The sequence below is a fragment of the Herpailurus yagouaroundi genome, unplaced genomic scaffold (genome assembly GCF_014898765.1).
Source record: "Herpailurus yagouaroundi ecotype Mexico unplaced genomic scaffold, PumYag 198, whole genome shotgun sequence".
Taxonomy (NCBI): domain Eukaryota; kingdom Metazoa; phylum Chordata; class Mammalia; order Carnivora; family Felidae; genus Herpailurus; species Herpailurus yagouaroundi.
Genome location: NW_024412429.1, coordinates 32,204,052 through 32,225,453, shown reverse-complemented (window position 1 = coordinate 32,225,453; position 21,402 = coordinate 32,204,052). Strand labels below are relative to the sequence as shown.

General features: G+C 38.7%; 1 protein-coding gene across 1 annotated transcript in view; it reads left to right on the top strand.

The window, feature by feature from the left end:
• Positions 1-21,402, top strand: part of EYA4 (EYA transcriptional coactivator and phosphatase 4) — a 316,035-nt gene that overhangs the window by 16,473 nt on the left and 278,160 nt on the right. The window lies entirely within an intron of this gene.

Here is a 21,402-nt window from a genome sequence, read left to right as displayed (position 1 = left end):
CGGGGCTCGAACTCACTGACCGCGAGATCGTGACCTGGCTGAAGTCGGACGCTCAACCGACTGCGCCACCCAGGCGCCCCTCACTTCCTAAATTTAAAACAGCCTATTGATTTAAGGATATATGTTCTATTTCGAACTATGAGGAGCCAGGGTATCTTCTTTTAAAAATGGGGAAATTGGCTGTAGGAAGGAAAAAGGAATCACAGGATTAAAACCCTATGGGGATCAAGCAACATTTTTGTTGAAAGACAAAAGCAAAGTTTTTACCACCCAGAGGAACAGATCATCAGAGAAGGAAGAAGCTGAATTTGAAGAAGTTGACTTTGTAGATCTTTGTTTGAGGCCATCTTTGCTATCCCTGACAAAAAAAAGAGAGAAAGGAATCCACTGAGATTGAGAGTTATAGTGGGAAGTGTAATCTTTATCGCAACCCAAGGGAATAAATGATCCCAGAAAAATGAGATGAAAACAAGTGGCTTCTCTACTACATGTTCTCCCTGTAGAAACAGTGCCGTTTCAACACGTAGACAAAAATAAACACCATAAGGGTTCCATTACAAGGGCTCGATATTCGCATAGTGATACTGTTAAACACACAGGGAAAAGTCAACATTTTAAACTGGTATTAGACGCATCCAATAGAATTTAAAGTGCAGGATATTTTATACTATTTCATTTATTTCTCAATTCTCTACCATGTTTTTAACTCATCAGCATGATTTCTAAATCACACATTCTATTTGGGGTCCAGGCCATCTCTTTTATTTAAAATTTTTATAATTTATATTTTGGCCATAATTTCAATTTGTTGGAAGCATTTATGCTGGCGACTGCTGTTTCTATAGTCCATATTCTTATAGGTTTGAAGAGAAGGACCTAATAATAATATATGATGATGATGAATTCATCAAGTTTTCACAGAATAAGTGAATGAATGAATACAGAAAATTATTTTCCCTAAATAAAATTATCTCTGCGAAAACATTATTAATTGAAGCCCTTGTATTTAGTATCGGAACGCTTCTAAATTGTATTTCATGTATAAAATCACACGGTCTTACTGGTAACATTTACTGTCTGAAGTCCATACAGAATGAATGTTCTGTGTGGGTTGAATCCCACTTCCTTCCTTCCATTTTCAGCCTTAGTGAATTGTAAATGAAGAACTAAGAAAGAAACACTGTGTAAGACCACCAAGGCTTACAAGGAGAAAGGTATACTGTTCTGAATTATTAGTGAAAGTTTAATTCAATTCTATGTCACTTGGAATAACATCAACATTATTTTCGAGTAGGTCTAGCCCTGGGCAAATTGCGAAATAAGAGAAGTGTGTTTTCAGGTCCTACCCTCCAGCTTTCCATTTTATATCCCAGAATCTCTTTCTCTCTTCCTTTGTCTGCTTGCACGTTCCCTGATCCAGGCCCTTTAAAGTATCCACAGCTGCCTCCTAAATGCAGCTGTACCCACACCAGCTCTCCCTCTGGACCTACTGTGTTCACAAGTCTTTCAGATTCTCTGCCACCTTCCCATCCGTATCAAAACTTTCTTGACTTTGGTTTCATCCTGTCAAATCTCCACTGCCTGCTTTTTAAGGAGATTGCTAACTAGTCTAATAAATGCAACCTATTTGATGTGATACTCAGATTCATGTATTATGGAAGAAATCTTCCTTCACCCATTTTTAGAAATTATTTTACTGAAGAAATAAGATAAATTCAGACAAAAGCGCATTCGTCGTAAGTGTGCAATTCAATGAAGGTGAACACACATGTAACCAGCACCCAGATCAAAAAATAGGACATTATCAACAGCCCAAAACCCTTTTACTGAACACTATATAGCCCCAAGACTCTACACTATTCTGACTTGGAATAAATATGGCATCAATACTGTCCATTTTGTACTCTACTTGAATGGAATCATACCCTATGCAGTCTTTCGTATCTGGCTTCTTTCATTGCACATTATGCCTATGAAATTCCTCTATATTGTTGCACGTGTTTGTGAATCATTTTCATTGTGTATGTAATATTCCATTGTGTGAAAGTACCACAATTTTTTCATTCTACTGTCGATCGGCATTTGGGTAGCTTCCGGTTTGGATATTATGAATCGTGCAGTGAACATTTGTCACATGCTTTTTTGTTTGTTGATTTTGTTTCGGTTTTTGGTGAACATACCTTTGTGTTCCTGGTGGATATAGACTCGGAGTGGAATTGCTGAGTCATGGAGTCCACATATATTCAGCTTTAGTAGAGACTCAAAATTTTTTCAAAATGGTTAACCGATATATAATACTCTCTGCACAGGAGTTTGGCTTTTTCCCATATCTTCCCCGACCCTTGGCATTACTTCCTTTTTACTCTTAGTTATTCTTGTGTATTTCACCATAATTTTAATTTGCATTATAACAATGAAATTGAGCATCTTCTCATGTATTGATTGGTTTTCTATACACCATCTTTTGAGAAGCACATATTAAAGACTGTTGTCTGGTTTTCTATGATTGTCTTTCTCTTGCTGATTTATAGAAATAGTTATATTTGAGAAAGGAGTTCCAATCATGGGAGCATGGAGGCAAGCAAGGTGTAGAAAGCCTGGGCAAGATGCCTATACATAGGGTTCTTTCTATTTGTCTCAGCCTTCTAGTGTAACTTTCTTGGTAACACAGGAATACAACTCTTGTCTCTAGCTACATAGACCATCCGAAACAATACCTTAGGAAAGGGATGACATTTACCGTCCAAGTTACACATTAATGATATTTTTCATCTTAAATTGGGGCTGAGAAAACCCCTATTTGAAGTCAAGATTCTGCTGAGCTGACATTAAATATCAAAACCCCAATGGAAAAAAATGCAGAGAATGAGAACAAGTGAGGGTGAAATGGAAGAAACCTAGCCTTAGCTGTGTGTCTCTCAACCATAGATGCCACTGTGATAATGTTATCCCACACATATGGTCACAGTAGCCGAAAGGACAGCATCACTGAAAGGCACCCGGAATTAACTAGCCCACAGTATTTGAACCAACCTGAGGAATTTTCTCATCAGTGCTTCTCCTACAAGAACTCAAGCAGCGATGCAGAGGATAACAATAATGCCAAGTTACTAATGCTGTCAGCTGGATTTTCCATTTTCTCTGAAATTTCTTACCTAGGAACAGGTCTACTCTAAGTTCTGAGGTTTGGCAATGATGTCTTAATTCAATTTGTATAATGGTGAACCCCTCGGTCTGCTTGGAAAGTTACACACAAATCTTGGTTACTGACAATTTCAGTTTAGCCTGAATATATTTTTCCATGACTCCATAAATGCCACAGCAAGTAGCCATCTTTTGTTTTCATTTTGGTCTGTTTTCTTTTCCCCAATGGTAGGTGCCAACCAACACCCTTCAACTATAGTGAGCTCTCTGCCAGAGTTGTTTGACAATCCATACCCATAGTCTCATTAACCTGCATTTGAATCTCTGCTGTGCTCAGCAGATTGAGTTAGACTGAGTGACTTGACCTTTTTAAGCCTTCATTTTCTTATCTGCAAAATGGACTAAAAATAGTAGCTACCTTTCAGAGTTGTCAGGATTAAAGGAGATTATCCACATAGAACATTTGGTAAACTCGAAATAAAGTTGGTTAGTATTACTGCATTGTTTACTACATAAAGATTACGGCACACATCCTTACCATATATTTCCCTGTAGTATTGTTAACCTTGCTAGTATTTTGGTAGGGATTATTCTTTACCTACCTGCCCCTTAGCCATGGAACCTTCCAAAATCAGAGGTTAGGAAAAGTGACTTCTTGTTATCTCTATGCTAGATTTAGAGAAATCAATCAATTTATCCATGGTTATTCTATTTTATAAGCGAATAGAATTAACATGAAAACTTGGCCTCACAGAAGTTCCCAAGTGGCATAAATGTAAAGATAATGTTTTAAGTACTAAGAATAAGAAGCATCATATTATCAAAGGTACCCAAGACATAAACATAAACCAGCAACAGGCTCTAAATAGAGCAGGAAGTTGACTAAGTGTATCTTTTGTTACTCTCCTGTTTCTCCTTCTGATGACTTTCTTCTCTTGGGGTCTGAGGCTCCCCTCTTGAAACATTCTGGTTCCAATTGATCTCCACTGTGACACTTCTCCCAAATCTATACTTCCCAAACCATTCAAACACTGTATCTTCCTAGTCCACATCAAACCATCTTTATTGTGTGACACAAAGTGTGACCCACTTTGCTATCACATTGGAAAAAGAACAGTCCCACTAAGATAGATTAAAAACATATGGAACCACCTATGCAAAGATATGTCCATGTGAACAGGTGAATCTTTGTTTATCTCAAAGAAAACAATTCTTTTTATAATATTGTTTTAATGTTTATTTATTTTTGAGAAAGAGAGAGAATGAGGAAGGGGCGGGGGGCGGGGGACAGAGGATCTGAAGCAGGCCCTACACTGAGGGCAGAGAACCCTACGTGGGGCCCGAACCCATGAACCACGAGCTCATGACCTGAGCTAAAGTTGGATGCTCAACCAACTGAGCCACCCAGGCATCCCAAGAAACCAATTCTTAATAGTGGAGTGTTGCAATCCCTTACAGAGCTGTGGGTGAGACATTTTGGGAGAAAACAAATGTTCCTAACAGATCACATCAGTCAAGACTATCAATGATTATACGGTCCTGTGGGCAATCTCAATCCTAACTAAACACATCCAGTTATGTGTATATATTTGTGTGGGTTTAATTGAACTCTCCCAGTACTTTTTTCACTACATGTAATTATGTCTACTAACATGACTCACTTCTTCCCCTCCTCCCATCACTTGAAAGTTGTTACAGGACACCATCTGAATGACGGCCATATTCACACACCCATGATAAGCTGGACCTGAAAAGTAATTATCCTGGATTAGCACAGGTCCTCTGATGCTAAATTAGCAGCCAGACCCATGTACGCAGTTGGTCCCTGACCCCCAGTTACTCTTCACAGAAAATCTGCAGAAATATGAGTAGAGCAGCCCTTATGCTATTGGTTTAATTTACTTACCATTTATAGACCTGGCCTCAGTTGGGAAACAGATTTATTTAGTCACTGGGAAATTCATCCAACCTAGGTACATATTAGGCAACAATTAAATGCTTATTCATTGGCTGGCAAACAAGAAGGTGGGAGCGGCAGAATCAGTGCTAAAGCTGGAGCAGGCCTTTAGAAATAACCACTGAGCTGGATCCCCTTTTTCTGCAGATTAGGAAACTGAACACGGAAGTTAAATGCCAACAAATGGTGGCAGAGGTGCACCTGGTACCCGGGGCCCTGGTTTCCTATGTAGTGTTTCTTCCACTATGATCACTGGCCTATGCATCCAAAGGAAAAACTAAGGCATAAAACACAGCACGATGCTGAAGCTGTAAAGTGTGACCACCCATTGTTAGGAAGGGCTTTGTATCCCACTGAGAGATAAACACCCTAAGATACATTTCACTCTCTGACTCTGTGACGGTATAATGCTTATGACAGCTTCCACTCTTAGAGAGTTCTAACATATGCGTTTAATCATTGTATCTCTAATTCTAGAAAAAAATCACAAATTCATTTGTTTGCGGCTGGATCCGCAACTGGGCAATGAGCTCAATCTAAATGTCCTCTGATGGCAGATATAAGAGTCATCACCCGCAGTCATTCTGTTTGCTATCTATGCCAGTAACAGTACAATATATGAAGTGTCCAGAACAAAAGTTTCTGCAGTAATTCAAGAAAAGAATAGAAGAAGCTGTCTAATAGTGTCGTAGGCGATGGCGAGAATGAGAAGATTGAGGGACTAAAGCACGAAGTGATCAGTCTGATGTTGATATGAAGTTTTTTGTACTGAAATAAGAGTTAAAAGCTGGAGAACTGGAAAGATGGAAACATTGCAGCCCATGAATTTATATAGTACATATCATTTATTTTTTATTTTCTTAATTGTGGGGTTTTTGTTTGTTTCTTTTTGTTTCGTTTCGTTTTGTTTTGGGTAGATTCACTGCCTAATGCCAGTATTCAGCACGTAGTCTGACATGTACTGACTCCTATCTGCTCACTAATTTGGAATCCATGGGCTTTAATATTAAGTTACTTTTCATTTTGATTTCAAGGGCATTAAGAGTCTGCTATAAATCACAACTCAATTTAAAAACTGATGTATGTAAACTCTCGAGTAGGAAACAAAATTGAAACCCGCTAACCATCAAGGGAAAACACCCTGTTGCCCTCTTGCACCTGTTGGAGAGTAAATGAGTCAGTCCTGACTCCTCTCTGTATAAAAAAGACAACTCTGAGAAACAGGAGGCATTGATCTTGTATCTTCCAGGGAGGCTCACATAAAAACGTGAGGGGTCACGGGGTGCCGGGGTGGCTCAGTCGGTTGAGCATCTGACTTCAGCTCAGGTCATGATCTCACAGTTCGTGGGTTTGAGCCCCGCATCGGGCTCTGTGCTGAACTCTTGCTCAGAGCCTGGAGCCTGCTTCAGATTCTGTGTCTCCCCCTCTCTCTGTTCCTCCCCCACTCACTCTCTGTCTCACTCTGTCTCTCAAAAATAAATGTAAAAAAAAAAATAAATAAAAACATAAGGAATCAGTCACAGCCAGGCACACACAGAACTCCCAAGGTGTTCCCTACTGTTCCTGACCATTACATGACTTGCCTCACCCTGTGTGTTTTACCATCTCTATGACTTTTTGAAATAACAATTTTAAAACAGAAAATCCTAAGAAATTAAACGAAAGAGTTAAAAATGGGCTGTGTCCAAATGAGAACGACTCAAAACATGGAAATTATGGGTTTGGGAAAAATGTTTTCTTGGTTTATTTGATTAACACTTTGCCACTGAGGAGAATTTTCCTTTGAGGTCTCTTATTCTGGATGGTTTTTAATGTAATTGGTTTAAGTGATACTTTACTTAAATATATCTTAAAAAGAAATCTGCCACTAACTATAAAATTTTCATGTTCAGTCCAATTGACTTCAAAGTAATCCAAAATGCTTATTCCCAAGTGACACCTATCAGTCTCCAGCTGTGTTCCTGATGGAGACTGACATCTGAAACCAACAATTAAAGTTACCTAATGCCAGGACTCTTTAAAGACTAAAGGGCTTTACAGTACCCTATCAAAGCGGCTCATAACCAACTCATACTATTATTGTTTCTCTAAGTGTGGTGAGAGGATTAATTTCTTGACACCCATTTAACATTACAGGAAAAATAATTTTCAGAGCCAAGAGGTCATTCTTTGCCAAATCAGCACATTTACAATAGTATGTTTTAATGAAAAACTGAAAGTATTATTAAGGCTTTGACTATTTTTTGTGTATTCTAGAACCACCCTGGCCCTTGTTCTCTCATTATCTACGTGACATCAATTAGGAGATATTACTTACATTTAAAACTTGTCTTAAAGTAACAGAAAAGTGTGTGTGAGAGAGAGAGAGAGAGAGAGAGAGAGAGAGAGAGGAACAAGATACATTCCCATTCAGGTTGAGGTATAATAAAGCAATTTTCTTGTTCTGTGATGTAGAAGTCTCAAAACTCATGCAGCCATGACTGCCCGAAATCTCATAAAAGGTTGTTTTAGGGAAACAAACAAAAAATATCATTAGTGTTAAGCTTGAAGTTTAAGATTGGATTAATTTATTTATGCAACAAACATTTATTAGATACCTACTATTTGCCATGTCCTAAGATGATGCTTCGAGACTATGGGTTATGGATGATATCAAAGGAATTCTTGCTGAGACTGGGAAGTGAACATCCTTAGCTATGACTGCAACCAGAATCAAAATGTAACTCCTTTATCTAACCCTACCTCATTCCCCTGCTGCTTCCTACCACTCAGGTAGCCTCTTATCCAACTCATTCGTCCTTTGATGTTCACCCTTAAGAATAAGTTACCCGGACCACATCAAATTGATTAGAGAGATTTAAAGGCACTTAATAATGAAATTGTACGATTTGTTGAGAAACAATACATGATCTATTAACACAAAGAGTTAAGGCACTAGACATCTTGTACCCTTCTGACAGGATTCTCAGTTTTTCAAGTTTCCAGAGGGGACACTCTAATCTATAGTAGACTGATGGATCTCAATTTCCTGTTACATAAGCAAAAATGACATAAATAGCATATAAAATTACTGGTAGGATTAATACATGTTGAATTCAAATTATTTTGGAGAAAGAAGCATACCTTTCTTGGGGTATTGCTTTTGTGTGTTATTTACTTTAGGAACTAGATTCTTTCTATATCAAAGATTCCATTATAAATAATAGGTTTTATTTTGATGTAGAGAATAACTGGCTTTCAGCTAGAAAACAGAACAGGATAAATGGCATTTTTGAGGTTTAATATCAAACAGGCTACTAAATAGAGAACAGACGTTTAATATATTTTTAATTTTTTTTTTTAAGTTTATTTATTTATTTTGAGAGGAAGAGGCAGAGGGAGAGAGAAAATCCCAAGCAGGCTTCTTACGGTCAGCACAGAGCCCCATGAAGGGCTTGATCTCACTAATCATGAGATCATGACCTGACCCGAAATCAAGAGTCAGACATTTAACCAACTGAGCCACTCAGGTGCCCCAAGACCTATAGTATTTTTGAAGATGATCTACAGGGAGAAATTTTCAGTCAAATATCTCATCTTTTAGATGATATTAACCCATTCCAGTTTGTAAAATGTCAAGCAAACATTCAGAAAAATGGTTTAAGGCTGCGTACATGAACAGCTTAATAGAGGTGAATTTCAGGCTGTGAACTGCAAGGCAATTGACTTAGCAAACAGTACCAGGAACAATACTTTGAGATGATGACTTCTAAATTGTAGGTTACAGTCCCGGAGGGATAACTGTTACAATTGGATTATTTCTGAAGAAATAGGCTGAGATGCTGGCAGGACTATCACAAAATACTTTGTTACATTCTTGATGTTGTTTAGAAATACATTAGAAACATAAGAGAAATGGTTCTACTTTTGCCCAGAATTATGGTTCATCTGTATCAGAAATGGGATTGCAGTTTTGGTGACTACACTCCATGAAAAATCTGATGGGATTTGGGAAAGGCTAAACAAAAAGCAATTCCTGTTGAGTTTTGTTTGTGTTCTTGTCTTCATTTTTGTAAGATGACTGGACTCTTCAGTTTCTTCACAAGAAAATTCCAGAGGTCTCTTAATAGAACTTCATCAAGTCATGAAACTATGAAGAAGCAGTTAAGGATATAAAGAAAAGGGAACAGTCTTTGCAAGAGGAGTTTTTGTGTTTTTTTTTAAGTGTGGATTAACTCATATAAAATAATGAGTTATTAGTAACTGGAATTTTGGGGTCATGTTAATAAGTACAAATTACTATTTTATTAGGCTATCTCAAATCTTAGATTATTATATAAATTTTCAAAACAAGAAAAGAGCCACAGACATTCATTTTTAAACTGGTATGCAGTATTTGAAAGTACAAAATTCCATAGGAACTTAGTAGAGTAATCCTTTGTGAGTTTTTATATGAAACATTATTCATCTCCACTAATTTAGCAGAAATGCTAATGACGTTACAATAACAGATTTGCTGCTTAATGATTTGAGGGATCTAATGAAATACAGATTGCAAAACTGAGGAGACAAAACATTTTCTTTTATCTTTGATCAAGAGCGGCACCAAGGTACAATTTGTAGACTCCATAACGAGCGGTAAAGTTAAAGTAGGAGTTAATCTAGCTAGTTACCCATGGTACACAGACCACTGATGGCCATGAGAAGCTATTTCATAAAAGCCCACACTTCAAAGTTACAATGACATGAAAAAGGAACTAAAGCAAGTTTTTATTTGTTTTGAAATACAACCCTCAATGAGGCATTGTTTGCATATTGAACTAAATGCATAAACAATGCATTGTGGGTTTAATTTGTGAAATGAGTGTAAGTCTTGATGAGCTGTGATGTTTGCTATTTGGAAATAGAAAACTACTTTTAATTTTACATATTCATCAGAGGATTGACACAGACATAAAATATGGAGGCTCCTCAAATTAGCTTGATGTCTGATATTTTTCTCAGCAAGAATTTAAATGACAGCACAAGAACTGATTGTTTTAAAGGCTGTATGTTACAGGTTATGAAGTTTTATGAAAGAAAACACCGAATAAGAGTATTTTTAAGTGTTCCAATATTAAAAGTACAAATTAAATATTTTCAGGTGTTGGCAATGGGTACCGAAAGCCACGCATGATCGTGTTCTCAATCTACACGAGCAGTTCTTGTGTGTTGTACATGTATCATGCTTTGTGTTCAGTTTGATAGTTTTTAAGTTAAGTATCACAGCAATATGTTCAAAATGTATTATCATTGTTTTGCTATTTAATAGAAATCTCTTGATAAATAATATTATTAAATTATAATTAAAATATATTATGAAATACAATTAAATTATAAATTATATTCAAATAATGTATGAAATAACTTTGATATAAATATAAATAATATAAATATGGCTAATATTTATCTAATATTGATAAAGCAATCACATCAAACATAAACATCTTTGAGTTTTGATACTAAAAATAAAAGTTTAAACTCAAGTCATGCTTTACCTCAAAAATAGTGAATCTAAATTTTAAATTAAAGAAAGTGTTATATGCACACATAACACTTCTGGTTTGTTCTTATTTGCCAGTTGCAACTTGCTGCTGAGTTAATATCCAACTCCTTTATGTAGCATTAATAATAAGGGTAGGTCATACTCTCTTGATTCCTGAAATTTGATAACCATGGTAAATGGATCTAATTATTTCATCTGTGTAATAATATTTTGAATGACATGCTATAGGAAATCTATACCAAAAATTGTTTTATGCGTTTCCAATTATATTCAGAAAATATAAGATGCTAAAAACAATCCATGGGAACAAAGAGTTGGAAAGAAAGGGGGGGGGCATAGAAAGAGTGGGTCTTGTCAATTGCACTACTTCTCAATTAGTTGCATGTTTTCATAAAACTAATATTATATCTGGAGTTCCTGTTAAAAATGTGTCATCCACAGGCACAATAATATACACGTTATGCTGAGTAACTTCAATTGTTGTGTGAAGAGTTGAGAGACCTCTACTCCATTTGCATTTCCCCAACATTTAATGAGCAAATAAATCACTTAACTTCTCTGCAACCAGAGTTTCGTAGCTAGAGAATGAGAAGTTTGGGCCACATTACAACCAAACTTATTTACAGTTTATACAATCAGTTATTCTAGGACAATTATTATCCTACTGTTACGGAAAAAAGTAAGGAAATCTACTACCTGGAACTTTTTGGTGGGTTGTTGACAAGGGTGGAGTAAGCAAGTTAGAGAAACAGTGGAAGGAATTCATAAGAATGTATGATATATATATATATATATATATATATTTTTTTTTTTTTTTTTTTTTTTTTTTAAATGCAAGCTTCCTAAAATTCTAGCCCTGGAATTTTTTTTTGCCCGTTTTTTGGTCCCATTCCTTGTTACGTAATCATTCAAAATAGTGGGAATGCTTTTCACAGCTATTTATTTACCGGAGGCTTATGTGGATAAAATATAATTTAAAAAACAAAAGCAGGTAAGAAAGAAGATAAGACGGAGCCTTATCTTGTTGTAGAGGCCAACACTGAAACAAAAAGACACAGGCTAGTCACCTCCACCCTTGCTGGGGATGAGTCCCAAATGTGGCTTTAAACTTTTTTGCAGGGAGTCACAAAGAGAAACTTGATTAGTTACACAATTCTTAATGCCTTCAAGATATAAATAGCATGTAATTCTGATGATACTATGACTTTGCCTCCACACACACGAAAACCAGTGTGTGATGCCATGAACCAATTCTCAACAACAGCCTATGAAGTAGATAGAATAACTCCTTCCACTGGCCTATCCTCCCTTTTAGGATTTCTTCTCTCTCTCTGTCTCTCTCTAATTATAGTTATGCCCGTTAACACAAAGGTATATTTCCATGGGTCCTAGGCAATACGAGAAGACTGAGACAGTATGTATGCAGTATATTTATTAAAGAATTCTCACTGATTTATTCAACACCTTTTTATGTAGTGACTACTCAGTGTAAGCTTCTACATAAAGCGCTTCAGAGGATCCGAAGGTGAATAAAATCTTATAATCATCATACTTGTAGACTAGCACCCGTACCTCACAAACAGCTATGGAGGAGTTCGTGAGAAAGAGCAAAGATCACCTATGGTGGGGGTGGCTGAGGGGCCGAGAGCAAAGCAAATAGCGCTGGGAAGACAGGATGGGACGAGAGAGCGGAAGCTCTGGGATGGTGATCATAAAGATTTATTTCCCCCCAAAATAAAGTAGTGACATGGACAGAACTGTGCTGTAAAATGAGTGATCTGATAGAAGTGGGGAAAGGCATTAGAAATGGGAAAACCAATTGTATGGCTACTTAAATAGGATATGTGAGAGTAAACGAGGCAGAGATTAAGTTAGCATTAAAAAAAAAAAATACGAGGGCAGGGATAAAGCGAAGCTTATCACAGAAGTGAGACCTCTAGGATTCAGCAACTGATTGGATGAACAGGGTTAAGGAATGAAAGGAGTCATTTGTGCCTCCAGGTGGCTGGAGGGTTATTGGTGCCATTAATAGGTAAGGGAACACGAGGAGAGGAGTATCTTATTCTGGGGGTGGCTGGAAGGGACAGACAATGGCTTCTGTTTTTCTTGTATAGAATTATACATATTCCTAGGCATAAACACTCTTTTTGGTCTAAAGGCCAGGGTCCAAATGCTACCTCCTTTCTTCCCTCAGATGGAAGCAAACTCTCTCTCTCTCTCTCTCTCTGTTCTGAACTAAAGTAGCAGGCTTGTCAATGTTTCTCGTAAGGAGCTTGACACTTTCTCTCTCATGTAATAACTATTTTTAACTGCCCTATTTCTTGCTCTAGACTGAAATTTTCTGAGGACACCGATTATGTCTGGCTCATCGCTGTACCTCCTTACATTGAGTAAGCATGTTTGCATGCTAAGAGCAGATGCTAAGGGACATCCACATTTAAATGGCCAGAATGGATTCAAAGAAAGATAAAGGAAGAGTCAGAGGGGCCGGAGGTGACCAAGTCCAGCGCTGACCCATGGAAGCCGAGAGAAGAAAGTTTCAATGAGGAACTTGTCAGTGGGGCCATTCACCAAAGAACAGGTCTGTGAACAGGACTGAGGAAAGGGCTTGACAGTGAAAGAAGGGTTTAGGAACTTGATATCCTGAAACCCAGGATGAAAACTAGGCAACACCACCAGGCTCTTGAGGTCCTCAAGACTGATGTTGTCGGTGGCATCGGTCCTTGCTGTTACGAATCATTTTTTTTGGCAATAGAGCCAATTTGGGGGAAAATTAGAAGTGTTTATGGATTTCTATTTTTTGAAATTGTTTCGCTGGCTCAATGGGGGCAAAAGATCCATGGCTATTATTTAGACTGTCTCTTTGAAGGTTAAAGAGAAAAATGCTACAGTATTTTAAGCACTCAACTGTCCAAATGAGGCAGGATTAAGGAGCAACAGCACACAGACCTCCCCAAGGTTTCGTCTGACATGAGTATATAGCACTTTAGAGACCACGGAGCTTTTTGCACTTTGCACTAGCCCATTTCATCTCGAAACAAAGGCATGTGCGCTCATGCTTTTATTTCAGATGGGGTAACTATGGTCCACTTTCAGTTAATATCAAGTTAGCAGGGAGTCTCCAACCAAATAAGTTCATTTAATCGGTGTAATAATGAGTGCTTATTAGATCCCCAGCACTACATGGCACACTAATCGAGGGAAAAAAAAGGAAGTCATCCTGAATCCCTCTCCTCCTGCCTGTTTCTACCCCAGCCTTCCCTCTCTTGTCTTGGTGAGTGGTCCTCAAACTCTCCTCCTGAGCCATGTGTCCCGTTCTCTGTTGTTTTGAGCTCATAGCTGCTTTGGAAATTCGGTCATGACACTGGGATGCTTCGTCACAGATCCTGAACTGTAGGACACAGGCAGAACACTTCATCTCTGCTAATGTGAAACAGTACAAAGAATATAAAAGAGGGAAGTTGTTTTGGGCTTACAGGGTATCAAATTGCCCAAAGGGGATCCTACATGAGTTGGCATTACCCAAAAGCAAATTAAGCAGGCAGGAGGATTCCCATCATACAGACTACTCTCTGCTCTACTGCAAGCAGAGGTGGTCAACTGAAGTATTTGATCATCCTTCATTTAAGTACCGAATTTCAAGTAATTAATTAATTTATGTAAGTATTTATCTGGGGCGCCTGGGTGGCTCAGTGAGTTAAGCGTCTGACTCTTGGTTTCAGCTCATGATCTCATGGTTCGTAGGTTCGAGCTCCGTGTCGGGTCCCATGCGGCTGGTGCAGAGCCTGCTTCAGATTCTCTCTCTCTCTCTCTCTCTCTCTGCCCCTCCCCTGCTCTCTCGCTCTCTCTCTCTCTTTCAAAATACATAAACTTTAGAAAATTTTATGTAAGTAAATATTGATCACCTGCTAGATACAAGGGACTACGCATGAGAGAGAAAGATGGAAAGTTCTGGTTTGCCACATCTGCTCTGGGCAGTTCACTGCTGGGTTAAGATGTTTGCACTTTATTAAGTAGACATTTGAAACCTACTGTAGTTTTTTTAGCTGAGAGAAGAACTGTACTTTAGAGAAAGAAAAACTCACATCTCTGTCTAATGGGTTAGCGGAAGAGAGCCTAGGGGAGCAGGATGGCAATTCTGACAGAAGAGGCATGTGTAAAATCTGGCCTGGGGAGGCAGCAGTGAGAAAGAAATGGAAGGACAGGTATTTTGCCAATGCAAAATAAACTTGTCCTGTTGACTTACTGTACCTGGAAGGTAAGAAAGAGAGTAAGGATGAACTCTAAGTGTTGGACCTCTATGAAGGTGGTGCCAGTGACAAAATTAAGTCAAGAAGGGGAGTCGGTGGGAGGGGCAGAGTGGACAGGTGACGTATTCAGCTCTAAGTATGTTCAGTGTGAGATGCCCAGACTTTTAGGAAGAAGATTTATGTCCTAAAGTTGCCCAATTAGGGTGAAAGAGGGGATTACAGAAGTGAATGAAACTGTAAAAGAGAGAATATAAATAAAGAGAACTTATGTCTAGGTCTATTTTTAAGCATGATTAAGAGAATCTGTATCAACTAGGGAAGTACAGTCAGGGGATAAACACAGAATCATGGAAGTCAAAAGAGGAGAAGGCTACTGAAAATTAGCAGAAGGCTGTCAAGAATACCAAATGCTTCCCCAAAGTCAAGGGTGATTCAGAAGAAATGACCATTAGGAGACCACTGATGATCTTAAAGAGGGCAGTCTCTGCAAAGAAAAGAGAGAAAAGCTAGATTTCTAGGATTTAATGAGGTTGAGAAGTAGATGCGCTGAGTGTTGGCCACTTATTTTGAGACGGTTGGTGGCAGAATAAAAGAATCAGGTGAACAGGGAAGTCATTTTAATGTGTGTTGGGGACAGGGTGAGAATATACACCTGAAATTGGAAAACACTGTATAAAGACATTGTTTCTAAATGTTTGTGTTCTAGAACACAGTTAAAAGAATGGACATTAGAAAGCTTTTTTAGGGACGCCTGCCTGGGTGGCTCAGTAGGTTAAGCGTCAGACTTCGGCCCAGGTCACGCTATGGATCTCGTGGCTTGTGAGTCGGAGCCTCGCATCAGACTCTGTGCTGACAGCTCAGATCCTGGAGCCTGTTTCAGATTCTGGGTCTTCCTCTCTCTCTGCCCCTCCCCTGCTCACTCTCTGTCTCTCTCCCAAAAATAAATGAACATCAAAAAAATTCTTTAAAAAAAAAAAAGAAAACTTTCTTTACAATTATGGGGTACCTGGATGGCTCAGTCGGTTAAGCATCCAACATGGGTTCAGGTCATGATCTCAGAGATCGTGAGTCTGAGCCCCTCTGCCCCCTCCTTGCTTGAAGGTGCTTCTCTCTCTCCCTTTCTCAAATAAGCAATTTTTTTAAAAAGAGAAAATTTTCTTTACAATTTTCAGTTATAACATTTTCATTAAAAAATATTCAGTCTAGGGGCGCCTGGGTGGCGCAGTCGGTTAAGCGTCTGACTTCAGCCAGGTCACGATCTCGCGGTCCGTGAGTTCGAGCCCCGCGTCGGGCTCTGGGCTGATGGCTCAGAGCCTGGAGCCTGTTTCCGATTCTGTGTCTCCCTCTCTCTCTCTGCCCCTCCCCTGTTCATGCTCTGTCTCTCTCTGTCCCAAAAATAAATAAATGTTGAAAAAAAATATTCAGTCTAAATAGATAGTTGCAATTTAGCAGTCTTCCTAGCTTTGAGATTTTACAAGATAAATAGGTAATGGAGCAAACCATGCCAAATGAATTACATTAAAATTGTCAAATTGATTTATTTGCCTTCCATCATTTGGGTGCTTTGGAATTTTACGTGTGTGTGTGTGTGTGTGTGTGTGTATGTATTTTTTAAGTATTTATGTATTTTTAAAAATATTTATGTATTTATGCCTTGTGAAGGCACACGCATGTGCATGAGAGTGGGGAGGGGCAGAAAGAGAGAGGGAGAGAGAGAATCCCAAGCAGGCTCTGAGCTGTCAATAGGGCTCCATCCCAGGACCCTGGGATCACGACCTGAGCCAAAATTAAGAGTTGGACACTTAGCCAACTGAGTCACCCAAGCACCCCTGGGCACTTTGGAATTATAATTAGCGGACATTCTTTATAAGTCGATGAACAGCATAAGGATATATAATAAAGAGGTGTATAAAAAATAGATCAGTTAGGTCTTTCCTAATTTGAAATGTAGGTGGGTAGAAGCCAAGGAAATAAAAAAGGACAACAGTGATATTGTTCGTGCATTGACTACTGTTATCATTTAAAACTGGGCATTTGAAGTACTTGAGAAATCAAGACTATTACAATAAACCAGAAGAAACTTTGAAGTGAGGATAGAGAAAAAAGTTACGTGTAAGTTTGTTAGAATATGAAAGTAGCATAAGTTGGGGGTGATTTGCAATGCAGCCAAAACATAAGGCCACAGAAGAACAAAAACAAAACAAAACAAAACAAAACGAAAGGGCTCATTGTAGTACGCTAATGAGACCACACCTGGAATAGTGTGTTCAATGTGGGATACGTCTAACAAAAACGAACATCTAGGAAACTGGAAATAGTTCAGAGACAAGCAATAAGAATGATTAAGGGGTTGGAGAGACTGAGCCGAAACAAGATTAAAAGGCCTTACATTTGTTTAACGTGGCTCACAGATGACTAAAAGTGGGCATGATATCTGTTTATAAACAGCTGAAGGTTGGGTGTAAACATGAAAGATAGAGTAGAACTGCATAGTATGGTACTAAAAGGATTTAACTTGAGAAAAACTTTCAAGAGAGAATTCAAAAGTAAATATAATGAAGCTGTCTCCCAGAGAGTGTGCACTTATTTCCTTTTCTTTAGAGACGCTGCCAAGAATGAGGAAGTTTAGTAGAGAGCCCAGCAGAAGAGAATGACCCAACAGGTCCCCTGCAGATCTGATTTCTTCACTTTCACAAACCAGTAGAAACCTTTTTAAGCTTGATCTGTTTGCACAAAATTACTCAGAATGTGTGTTTATTTACAGATTTTAGTAAACCAGCAGCATAGCACTTTAGATTCCTGGGCAATTGTGTCTTATCCTCCTTTGTTCCCGTGGTTTGTCATTGGTAGGCTAGTTGAGTAAAACAGTGTTAAACCTAGTTCATAATGATGCTGGCCTCTGAAAGGCCATTCTCCCCAAGCTCAAGGGGTTTGCTTAGCATTTACTGAGAAACGATTGAAGAACTTTGTTTTTTAAGAATCGTGTCCACGACCAGCTGGAGTTCAAAGGTACACCACTGGAGTAAGTCCAGAGATCAATTTTGGGATTGCTTCTATAAGCATCCAGTCTTCTGGCTTTTTTTTTTTTTTTTTTTTTTTTTTGGTGAATGCAGTGTCTTATTAACTTTTCTTAGCCTAATGTTTGTTCTTACTAAAGTGATAGAATGGTTTTCCCTTAAGGTTGCTTTTAAATTAAATAAAAGTAAAAATTATGTTTTGGATTATGAGCTCCTAGAGGGCTTTGTTTGTTTAATTTGTCTTCTATAAAACCCAATGCCAAAACAGTACTATGCACCCTTGACAAATAAACAAATAGTAGTAGATAACTGTAGAAGCATCCCGCCCTGCATGCAGGGGTGGGGGTGGGGGGCGTGGGAGAGGGTATTGGTTAAAGGAATTGCTAGTAAGAGAAACTTACATGCCACCAATTTTCACTATAAAGTCACAATATTTTTTGCTCCCAAACAAATGTCCTTTGTCAGATTAAGTCGGATATTTATGGATATTCTGATGGCCTGATTCATATTATGTAGGGTCTGTATTTCTGAATCACTTCCAAATTTTCCAGAAGATTTTGGAATTTCCCCACCTGTCTTTTCAGGCTCTTTGGCCCTTTCTTATTGTTTTGCTGTCTCCTCTCCCCTTCATTGCCTTGTAGAACTTTGCTGCAGTACCAGACTGGGCCAATAGATGCTGCCATGTCACGAGGTTAACAGTTGGAACGTTTCTTTCTCAGAGGTTAAGGCCTAAAATGAAGTGTGAGTGTAGTCCAGTCAGAGGGCAGGGGAGAGTAATGGGCAACTGTGATAGCCTCTCCAGAGAGTAAATTGGCTGTTTAATTGTGTGCTTATGAACTGTTTGAATTTTACCACAAGTAAGATAGTAAGAAAAACAATAAAAAATAAATTAATTTCAAACAGACACCTCAACTTTAGTTACTTCAAGTATATTTTAGGCAAGGAAATCAATAATTGAATAAAAACAGAATTTTAAAAGTAATACCTAAAAGCATCTTAGACTCAACATTTCTTTACCATAATGGAAAGGAAAGGCCTGAAATATGTTTTGGGGAGCTTAAAGGACAATGAGGAACGTATTTATTTAAAATAGTATTTCTCAATTTATTTCATTTGCAAGGTCATTTTCTATTCATGGTAAATTACATTGATTTCTCATTTATGATGATGATGATTAAAAGTTTCCTTTGTTACAGAAACTTACAATACAAATAGTTTAAAGAAAAATATGAAGTTAATAATATTACAGGTGATCAAGCAATAATTATAAAAGTGACACTCAATAGACATGCTGGAAATAATGCTTGTTTAAACAACCGATACATTTCACCTATACAGCCTTAAAAGTCTTTGTTTCCCATGCTCAATTTCTTATTTAAAACTTGGACTAAAATACGACTTTTTATATCACTAATGTCCATATAATACGTGTACGTTTAAGACTAGATGGACTGGAAGACAGTAATAAGCTGAATGCTAGTATCTGATATAATTCTAGGTTTCTAAAAATAACTCCGGTAAATACATTCTTATGAAAATGTACAAAAAAATCATGTGGGAGCAAAGTAAATTGAAAGCAAGGTCAGTCTTGCCGAAAATTTGATTTTAAGAGGGAGTAAAAAAAAAAAAAAGCTAAAAATTATATTTGTACGAACAATATAAAATTACATTTGTGTGAAATTTTATTTTATCCAAATTGTGCATCTCCCCACCTTTATTTAGAGGTCAGACTAACACAATGTTTTATACCAAAATAAAATTCATAAATTTGTGGTCTTATGAGGAGCGTATTCAATTCAGCACTGCATTTACCTTTTACATGATATTTGGTATAGTCATGAAACATATACACTACACTAAAATATTTACTATTTTTCTGACTACTCGGTTAATAATAATAGCATCGCAGTGGCTGGCAGTGGTCGTTGAGTTACACAGAGGCTGGTTTGAATTTCAGGTCTGCCATTTACTAGGAAGCTGCTACAAATTCTGACCCCTTAGTTTTCTTACCTGTAAAATGGGGGAAGATAAGATCTGTAAAGGTAATTAGCATCTTCCCATTGATATTTCTGACTTAAGTATATATTAACTGATGTCCTCTACAGGCCAGGATGTGCTTTAGACCATGCCCCAAATCCTCTTTGCACCAAATCCACCACCAGAACCCCTTCCACTTCAGGAAGCAGAGAAGGGAACCTGGTGACTGGCAAATCTAAATCAATCTGCAGGAAAGATCAAGACCCAGTGAGTGGCGAGAGCGGCAAAGAGTGCCTGTATCGGTTTAAATTTACCACCTCACTTTTTCCATTGCCGGCTCATAGTTGTGGGTAATGCCCCACTGATGAAAAAATAAGTTGTAACTACAAGAATTCGATATGGGTTTTTGCTTTTGAACCTGACGGTCTTGCTGTCAGTTGCAAGAGACCAAGCAGAAACAAAGGGGAAATCTTGTTCCGAACTTTTCGCAGAAAATAATTCAGTTGAGAAAACATTAAAACGCATTAAATTTTCTTTGAATAGGGGTAAATTCTACTAGTGACCTCGTAATCGCTCCCACCACATCTAAGGCAATGCGGGGAACTGCTTGTCTAATCATTCGCTTTCTGATTAGAGTCCACTGGGCTGTCTTTGGGAAAGTTACTTAGGTTTCTTTGGGCCTCGGTTTCCTTATCTCTTAGTGGGGCTTAAATAACCACCATGGAATAACGGCCTTAGAACTGTGAAAATTAAATGAACTTACCTACCCACCAGAAGGGACCAGTATAGTCACTGACAGTAAATTCTCAATAAATGAAAATACTTATAATGATGTGACAATTAAGGAAGATGCTCCTAAAATAGACGGTAGGCGTCGGGGAGAGGTGATTAAATGGATGCAAAATTTATGTGTTGTTTATTGTCTACTTTGCCGAGGCCTCTGGTTATGATATACGCATACCTTCCCATAGAATATTAAATCCTATGTGGGTGCATAATGCATGCTCAGAAGGATTAGGCATGAAATGTCACTTCAGCAATGTGCCTGGGGAAGCTCTGACGCTGTCTGACCTTTGGGCGTCTGGGAGGGATGCCTATACCTGTGCCCAGCGCTGGAAGGGGCCCAGGCCCTGCCCAGCAAAGCCTACCCCCCAGACTGCTTACTCCTTCCTAGCATACATGTTCCCCGAAAAGGGCATTTTCTCCCTTCCGATTGGCGTAGGTTGGTTTTTCTTTTACGTGGTTGCAAGTAGAAGTCCCTTCAGTCTTCTCCCTTGGGGTAAGTGGAAAGGAATCCGGCCGGGGGCCCGAAGTGGCCTACACCCGGGGACTGGGTAGCTGCGGAGTAGGAGGCAACTCGTGGGCTGCCCCGCAGAAGCAGGTGGGGGCAGACAGCGGTTCGGTTCCCTCGTCCGGGGAGGGGAGTGCGGCCGCGGGTCCCTCCCCTCAGTCGCGGGTGGCAGCGGCCGACGCCAAGCCGGTGGGGGCGGGGTGGGGGCGGCGCGGAGGGCGCGGAGATTACTGCGGCGCCGC